This window comes from Phyllobates terribilis, unplaced genomic scaffold, assembly GCF_046119375.1.
Source record: "Phyllobates terribilis strain yellow unplaced genomic scaffold, ASM4611937v1 Scaffold_31__1_contigs__length_13893835, whole genome shotgun sequence".
Taxonomy (NCBI): domain Eukaryota; kingdom Metazoa; phylum Chordata; class Amphibia; order Anura; family Dendrobatidae; genus Phyllobates; species Phyllobates terribilis.
This window is the reverse complement of record NW_027362791.1, coordinates 7455155-7463540: the sequence shown is the minus strand read 5'-3', so window position 1 is coordinate 7463540 and position 8386 is coordinate 7455155.

The following is an 8386-nucleotide window of genomic DNA, read 5'->3' as shown; positions in this document are numbered from 1 at the left end:
CAGGAGAGTTCCACATGTGTGTGGGTAGAATATATATCCTACTGGGGTAAAATTGAAAAAAGTTGAAAAAATTTTTTTTTTGGACTTATCCATTTTTCCGGCGTTTATCAGACTTTCAGATAGGGCAAATGTCAGTGAGCGTTCCGATTTCAGTTCCAGAGCGATTCGCTCAATGAGTCCTTTAATATTCAGTCGTTTTCGGTCAACTTTCTGGATTTTTGAAAATTTCACTTTTTTGTGAAAATATCCACTAAATGATGGAATAATATGTGTGAGGGTACCCCAGGAGAGTTCCACATGTGTGTGGGTAGAATATATATCCCAAGGGGGTAAAATTGAAAAAAGTTGAAAACATTTTTTTTTTGGACTTATCCATTTTTCCGGCGTTTATCAGACTTTCAGATAGGGCAAATGTCAGTGAGCGTTCCGATTTCAGTTCCAGAGCGATTCGCTCAATGAGTCCTTTAATATTCAGTCGTTTTCGGTCAACTTTCTGGATTTTTGAAAATTTCACTTTTTTGTGAAAATATCCACTAAATGAGGGAATAATATGTGTGAGGGTACCCCAGGAGAGTTCCAAATGTGTGTGGGTAGAATATATATCCTACTGGGGTAAAATTGAAAAAAATTGAAAAAAATTTTTTTTGGGACTTAGTCATTTTTCTGGCGTTTATCAGACTTTCAGATATGGGAAATGTCAGTGAGCGTTCCGATTTCAGTGACGGAGCGATTCGAGCAATGAGTCCTTGATATTTAGTCATTCTCAGCCAATATTTTGGATTTTTGAAAATTTCACTTTTTTGTGAAAATATCCACTAAATGAGGGAATAATATGTGTGAGGGTACCCCAGGAGAGTTCCAAATGTGTGTGGGTAGAATATATATCCCACGGGGGTAAAATTGAAAAAAGTGGAAAACTTTTTTTTTTTGGACTTAGTCATTTTTCCGGCGTTTATCAGACTTTCAGATAGGGCAAATGTCAGTGAGCGTTCCGATTTCAGTTCCAGAGCGATTCATCCAATGAGTCCTTGATATTTAGTAGCTTTCAGCCAATTTTCTGTATTTTTGAAAATTTCACTTTTTTGTGAAAATATCCACTAAATGAGGGAATAATATGTGTGAGGGTACCCCAGGAGAGTTCCAAATGTGTGTGGGTAGAATAGATATCCTACGGTGGTAAAATTGAAAAAAGTTTAAAAAATTTTTTTGGGGACTTAGTCATTTTTCTGGCGTTTATCAGACTTTCAGATAGGGGAAATGTCAGTGACCGTTCCGATTTCAGTTCCAGAGCGATTTGCCCAATGAGTCCTTGTTATTTAGTCGTTTTCAGTCAACTTTCTGGATTTTTGAAAATTTCACTTTTTTGTGAAAATATCCACTAAATGAGGGAATAATATGTGTGAGGGTACCCCAGAAGAGTTCAAATGTGTGTGGGTAGAATATATATCCCACGGGGGTAAAATTGAAAAAACTTGAAAACATTTTTTTTTTTTAGCTTAGTCATTTTTCCGGCGTTTATCAGACTTTCAGATAGGGAAAATGTCAGTGAGCGTTCCGATTTCAGTACCAGAGCTATTCGCCCAGTGAGTCCTTTATATTTAGTCATTTTCGGCCAATTTTCTGGATTTTTGAAAATTTCACTTTTTTGTGAAAATATCCACTAAATGAGGGAATAATATGTGTGAGAGTACCCCAGGAGAGTTCCAAATGTGTGTGGGTATAATATATATCCCACGGGGGTAAAATTGAAAAAAGTTGAAAAATTTTTTTTTTTCGACTTAGTCATTTTTCTGGCATTTATCAGACTTTCAGATAGGGGAAATGTCAGTGAGCGTTCCGATTTCAGTACCAGAGCGATTCGCCCAATGAGTTCTTGTTATTTAGTCTTTTTCAGCTAATTTTATGGATTTTTGAAAATTTCACTTTTTTGTGAAAATATCCACTAAATGAGGGAATAATATGTGTGAGGGTACCCCAGGAGAGTTCCAAATGTGTTTGGGTATAATATATATCCAGCGGTGGTAAAATTCAAAAAAGTTGAAAAAAATTTGTTTTTGGACTTAGTAATTTTTCCGACGTTTATCAGACTTTCAGATAGGGGAAATGTCAGTGAGCATTCCGATTTCAGTTCCAGAGCGATTCGCCCAATGAGTCCTTGTTATTTTGTCGTTTTCAGACAATTTTCTGGATTTTTGAAAATTTCACTTTTTTGTGAAAATATCCACTAAATGAGGGAATAATATGTGTGAGGGTACCCCAGGAGAGTTCCAAATGTGTGTGGGTAGAATATATATCCCACGGGTTTAAAATTGAAAAAAGTTGAAAACTTTTTTTTTTTTGGACTTAGTCATTTTTCCGTCGTTTATCAGACTTTCAGATAGGGCAAATGTCAGTGAGCGTTCCGTTTTCAGTTCCAGAGCGATTCATCCAATGCGTCCTTGATATTTAATAGCTTTCAGCCAATTTTCTGTATTTTTGAAAATTTCACTTTTTTGTGAAAATATCCACTAAATGAGGGAATAATATGTGTGAGGGTACCCCAGGAGAATTCCAAATGTGTGTGGGTAGAATATATATCCCACGGGGGTAAAATTGAAAAAAGTTGAAACCTTTTTTTTTTTGGACTTAGTCATTTTTCCGGCGTTTATCAGACTTTCAGATAGGGCAAATGTCAGTGAGCGTTCGATTTCAGTTCCAGAGCGATTCGCTCAATGAGTCCTTTAATATTCAGTCGTTATCCGTCAACTTTCTGGATTTTTGAAAATTTCACTTTTTTGTGAAAATATACACTAAATGATGGAATAATATGTGTGAGGGTACCCCTGGAGAGTTCCAAATGTGTGTGGGTAGAATATATATCAAACGGGGGTAAAAGTGAAAAAATTTGAAAACATTTTTTTTTTGGACTTAGTCATTTTTCTGCCATTTATCAGACTTTCAGATAGGGGAAATGTCAGTGAGCGTTCCGATTTCAGTTCCAGAGCGATTCGCTCAATAAGTCCTTGATATTTAGTCGTTTTCAGCCAATTTTCTGGATTTTTGAAAATTTCACTTTTTTGTGAAAATATCCACTAAATGAGGGAATAGTATGTGTGAGGGTACCCCAGGAGAGTTCCAAATGTGTGTGGGTATAATATATATCCCACGGGGGTAAAATTGAAAAAAGTTGAAAAAATTTTTTTTTTCGACTTAGTCATTTTTCTGGCATTTATCAGACTTTCAGATAGGGGAAATGTTAGTGAGCGTTCCGATTTCAGTTCCAGAGCGATTCGCCCAATGAGTCCTTGTTATTTTGTCGTTTTCAGACAATTTTCTGGATTTTTGAAAATTTCACTTTTTTGTGAAAATATCCACTAAATGAGGGAATAATATGTGTGAGGGTACCCCAGGAGAGTTCCACATGTGTGTGGGTAGAATATATATCCAGCGGGGTTAAAATTCAAAAAAGTTGAAAATTTGGTTTTTTTGGACTTAGTAATTTTTCCGACGTTTATCAGACTTTCAGATAGGGGAAATGTCAGTGAGCGTTCCGATTTCAGTTCCAGAGCGATTCGCCCAATGAGTCCTTGTTATTTTGTCGTTTTCAGACAATTTTCTGGATTTTTGAAAATTTCACTTTTTTGTGAAAATATCCACTAAATGAGGGAGTAATATGTGTGAGGGTACCCCAGGAGAGTTCCACATGTGTGTGGGTAGAATATATATCCAGCGGGGTTAAAATTCAAAAAAGTTGAAAATTTGGTTTTTTTGGACTTAGTCATTTTTCTGGCGTTTATCAGACTTTCAGATAGGGGAAATGTCAGTGCGCGTTCCGATTTCAGTTCCAGAGCGATTCGCCCAGTGAGTCCTTGATATTTAGTCATTTTCAGCCAATTTACTGGATTTTTGAAACTTTCACTTTTTTGTGAAAATATCCACTAAATGAGGGAATAATATGTGTGAGGGTACCCCAGGAGAGTGACAAATGTGTGTGGGTATAATATATATCCCACGGGGGTAAAATTGAAAGAAGTTGAAAAAAATTTTTTTTTGGACTTAGTCATTTTTCTGGCATTTATCAGACTTTCAGATAGGGGAAATGTCAGTGAGCGTTCCGATTTCAGTTCCAGAGCGATTCGCTCAATAAGTCCTTGATATTTAGTCGTTTTCAGCCAATTTTCTGGATTTTTGAAAATTTCACTTTTTTGTGAAAATATCCACTAAATGAGGGAATAATATGTGTGAGGGTACCCCAGGAGAGTGACAAATGTGTGTGGGTATGATATATATCCCACGGGGGTAAAATTGAAAGAAGTTGAAAAAAATTTTTTTTTGGACTTAGTCATTTTTCTGGCATTTATCAGACTTTCAGATAGGGGAAATGTCAGTGAGCGTTCCGATTTCAGTTCCAGAGCGATTCGCCCAATTAGTCCTTGTTATTTAGTCTTTTTCAGCTAATTTTCTGGATTTTTGAAAATTTCACTTTTTTGTGAAAATATCCACTAAATGAGGGAATAATATGTGTGAGGGTACCCCAGGAGAGTTCCAAATGTGTGTGGGTAGAATATATATCCAGCGGGGGTAAAATTCAAAAAAGTTGAAAAAAAATTTTTTTTGGACTTAGTCATTTTTGTGCCGTTTATCAAACTTTCAGATAGGGGAAATGTCAGTGAGCATTCCGATTTCAGTTCCAGAGCGATTCGCCCAATGAGTCCATGATATCTAGTACACTTCAGCCAATATTTTGGATTTTTGAAAATTTCACTTTTTTGTGAAAATATCCACTAAATTAGGGAATAATATGTGTGAGGATACCCCAGGAGAGTTCCAAATGTGTGTGGGTAGAATATATATCCCACGGGGGTAAAATTGAAAAAAGTTGAAAACATTTTTTTTTTGGACTTAGTCATTTTTCCGGCGTTTATCAGACTTTCAGATAGGGCAAATGTCAGTGAGCGTTCCGATTTCAGTTCCACAGCGATTCGCCCAATGAGTCCTTGTTATTTAGTCGTTTTCAGCCAATTTTCTGGATTTTTGAAAATTTCACTTTTTTGTGAAAATATCCACTAAATGAGGGAATAATATGTATGAGGGTACCCCAGTAGAGTTCCAAATGTGTGTGGGTAGAATATATATCCTACGGGGGTAAAATTGAAAAAAGTTGAAAACATATTTTTTGGGACATAGTCATTTTTCCGGAGTTTATCAGACTTTCAGATAGGGGAAATGTCACTCAGCGTTCCGATTTCAGTGCCAGAGCGAGTCGCCCAATGAGTCCTTAATATTTAGTCGTTCTCAGCCAATATTTTGGATTTTTGAAAATTTCACTTTTTTGTGAAAATATCCACTAAATGAGGGAATAATATGTGTGAGGGTACCCCAGGAGAGTTCCAAATGTGTGTGGGTCGAATATATATCCCACGGGGGTAAAATTGAAAAAAGTTGAAAAAAATTTTTTTTGGACATAGTCATTTTTCTGGCGTTTATCAGACTTTCAGATAGGGGAAATGTCAGTGAATGTTCCGATTTCAGTTCCAGAGCGATTCGCCCAATGAGTCCTTTAATATTTAGTCGTTTTCAGTCAACTTTCTGTATTTTTGAAAATTTCACTTTTTTGTGAAAATATCCACTAAATTAGGGAATAATATGTGTGAGGATACCCCAGGAGAGTTCCAAATGTGTGTGGGTAGAATATATATCCCACGGGGGTAAAATTGAAAAAAGTTGAAAACATTTTTTTTTTGGACTTAGTCATTTTTCCGGCGTTTATCAGACTTTCAGATAGGGCAAATGTCAGTGAGCGTTCCGATTTCAGTTCCACAGCGATTCGCCCAATGAGTCCTTGTTATTTAGTCGTTTTCAGCCAATTTTCTGGATTTTTGAAAATTTCACTTTTTTGTGAAAATATCCACTAAATGAGGGAATAATATGTATGAGGGTACCCCAGTAGAGTTCCAAATGTGTGTGGGTAGAATATATATCCTACGGGGGTAAAATTGAAAAAAGTTGAAAACATATTTTTTGGGACATAGTCATTTTTCCGGAGTTTATCAGACTTTCAGATAGGGGAAATGTCACTCAGCGTTCCGATTTCAGTGCCAGAGCGAGTCGCCCAATGAGTCCTTAATATTTAGTCGTTCTCAGCCAATATTTTGGATTTTTGAAAATTTCACTTTTTTGTGAAAATATCCACTAAATGAGGGAATAATATGTGTGAGGGTACCCCAGGAGAGTTCCAAATGTGTGTGGGTCGAATATATATCCCACGGGGGTAAAATTGAAAAAAGTTGAAAAAAATTTTTTTTGGACATAGTCATTTTTCTGGCGTTTATCAGACTTTTAGATAGGGGAAATGTCAGTGAATGTTCCGATTTCAGTTCCAGAGCGATTCGCCCAATGAGTCCTTTAATATTTAGTCGTTTTCAGTCAACTTTCTGTATTTTTTAAAATTTCACTTTTTTGTGAAAATATCCACTAAATTAGGGAATAATATGTGTGAGGATACCCCAGGAGAGTTCCAAATGTGTGTGGGTAGAATATATATCCCACGGGGGTAAAATTGAAAAAAGTTGAAAACATTTTTTTTTTGGACTTAGTCATTTTTCCGGCGTTTATCAGACTTTCAGATAGGGCAAATGTCAGTGAGCGTTCCGATTTCAGTTCCACAGCGATTCGCTCAATGAGTTCTTGTTATTTAGTCGTTTTCAGCCAATTTTCTGGATTTTTGAAAATTTCACTTTTTTTGTGAAAATATCCACTAAATGAGGGAATAATATGTATGAGGGTACCCCAGGAGAGTTCCAAATGTGTGTGGGTAGAATATATATCCTACGGGGGTAAAATTTAAAAAAGTTGAAAATATTTTTTTTGCGGACTTAGTCATTTTTCCGGCGTTTATCAGACTTTCAGATAGGACAAATGTCAGTGAGCGTTCCGATTTCAGTGCCAGAGCGAGTCGCCCAATGAGTCCTTAATATTTAGTCGTTCTCAGCCAATATTTTGGATTTTTGAAAATTTCACTTTTTTGTGAAAATATCCACTAAATGAGGGAATAATATGTGTGAGGGTACCCCAGGAGAGTTCCAAATGTGTGTGGGTCGAATATATATCCCACGGGGGTAAAATTGAAAAAAGTTGAAAAAATTTTTTTTTGGACATAGTCATTTTTCTGGCGTTTATCAGACTTTCAGATAGGGCAAATGTCAGTGAGCGTTCCGATTTCAGTTCCAGAGCTATTCGCCCAATGAGTCCTTGTTATTTAGTCGTTTTCAGTCAACTTTCTGGATTTTTGAAAATTTCACTTTTTTGTGAAAATATCCACTAAATGAGGGATTAATATGTGTGAGGGTACCCCAGGAGAGTTCCAAATGTGTGTGGGTAGAATAGATATCCTACGGGGGTAAAATTGAAAAAAGTTGAAAACATTTTTTTTTTGGACTTAGTCATTTTTCCGGCGTTTATCAGACTTTCAGATAGGGCAAATGTCAGTCAGCGTTCCGATTTCAGTGCCAGAGCGAGTCGCCCAATGAGTCCTTGATATTTAGTAGTTTTCAGCCAATATTTTGGATTTTTGAAAATTTCACTTTTTTGTGAAAATATACACTAAATGATGGAATAATATGTGTGAGGGTACCCCAGGAGAGTGACAAATGTGTGTGGGTATAATATATATCCCACGGGGGTAAAATTGAAAAAAGTTGAAAACATTTTTTTTTTGGGCTTAGTCATTTTTCCAGCGTTTATCAGACTTTCAGATAGGGCAAATGTCAGTGAGCGTTCCGATTTCAGTTCCAGAGCGATTCGCCCAATGAGTCCTTGTTATTTAGTCGTTTTCAGTCAACTTTCTGGATTTTTGAAAATTTCACTTTTTTGTGAAAATATCCACTAAATGAGGGATTAATATGTGTGAGGGTACCCCAGGAGAGTTCCAAATGTGTGTGGGTAGAATAGATATCCTACGGGGGTAAAATTGAAAAAAGTTGAAAAATTTTTTTTTTGGGACATAGTCATTTTTCCGGAGTTTATCAGACTTTCAGATAGGGGAAATGTCACTCAGCGTTCCGATTTCAGTGCCAGAGCGAGTCGCCCAATGAGTCCTTAATATTTAGTCGTTCTCAGCCAATATTTTGGATTTTTGAAAATTTCACTTTTTTGTGAAAATATCCACTAAATGAGGGAATAATATGTGTGAGGGTACCCCAGGAGAGTTCCAAATGTGTGTGGGTCGAATATATATCCCACGGGGGTAAAATTGAAAAAAGTTGAAAAAAATTTTTTTTGGACATAGTCATTTTTCTGGCGTTTATCAGACTTTCAGATAGGGGAAATGTCAGTGAATGTTCCGATTTCAGTTCCAGAGCGATTCGCCCAATGAGTCCTTTAATATTTAGTCGTTTTCAGTCAACTT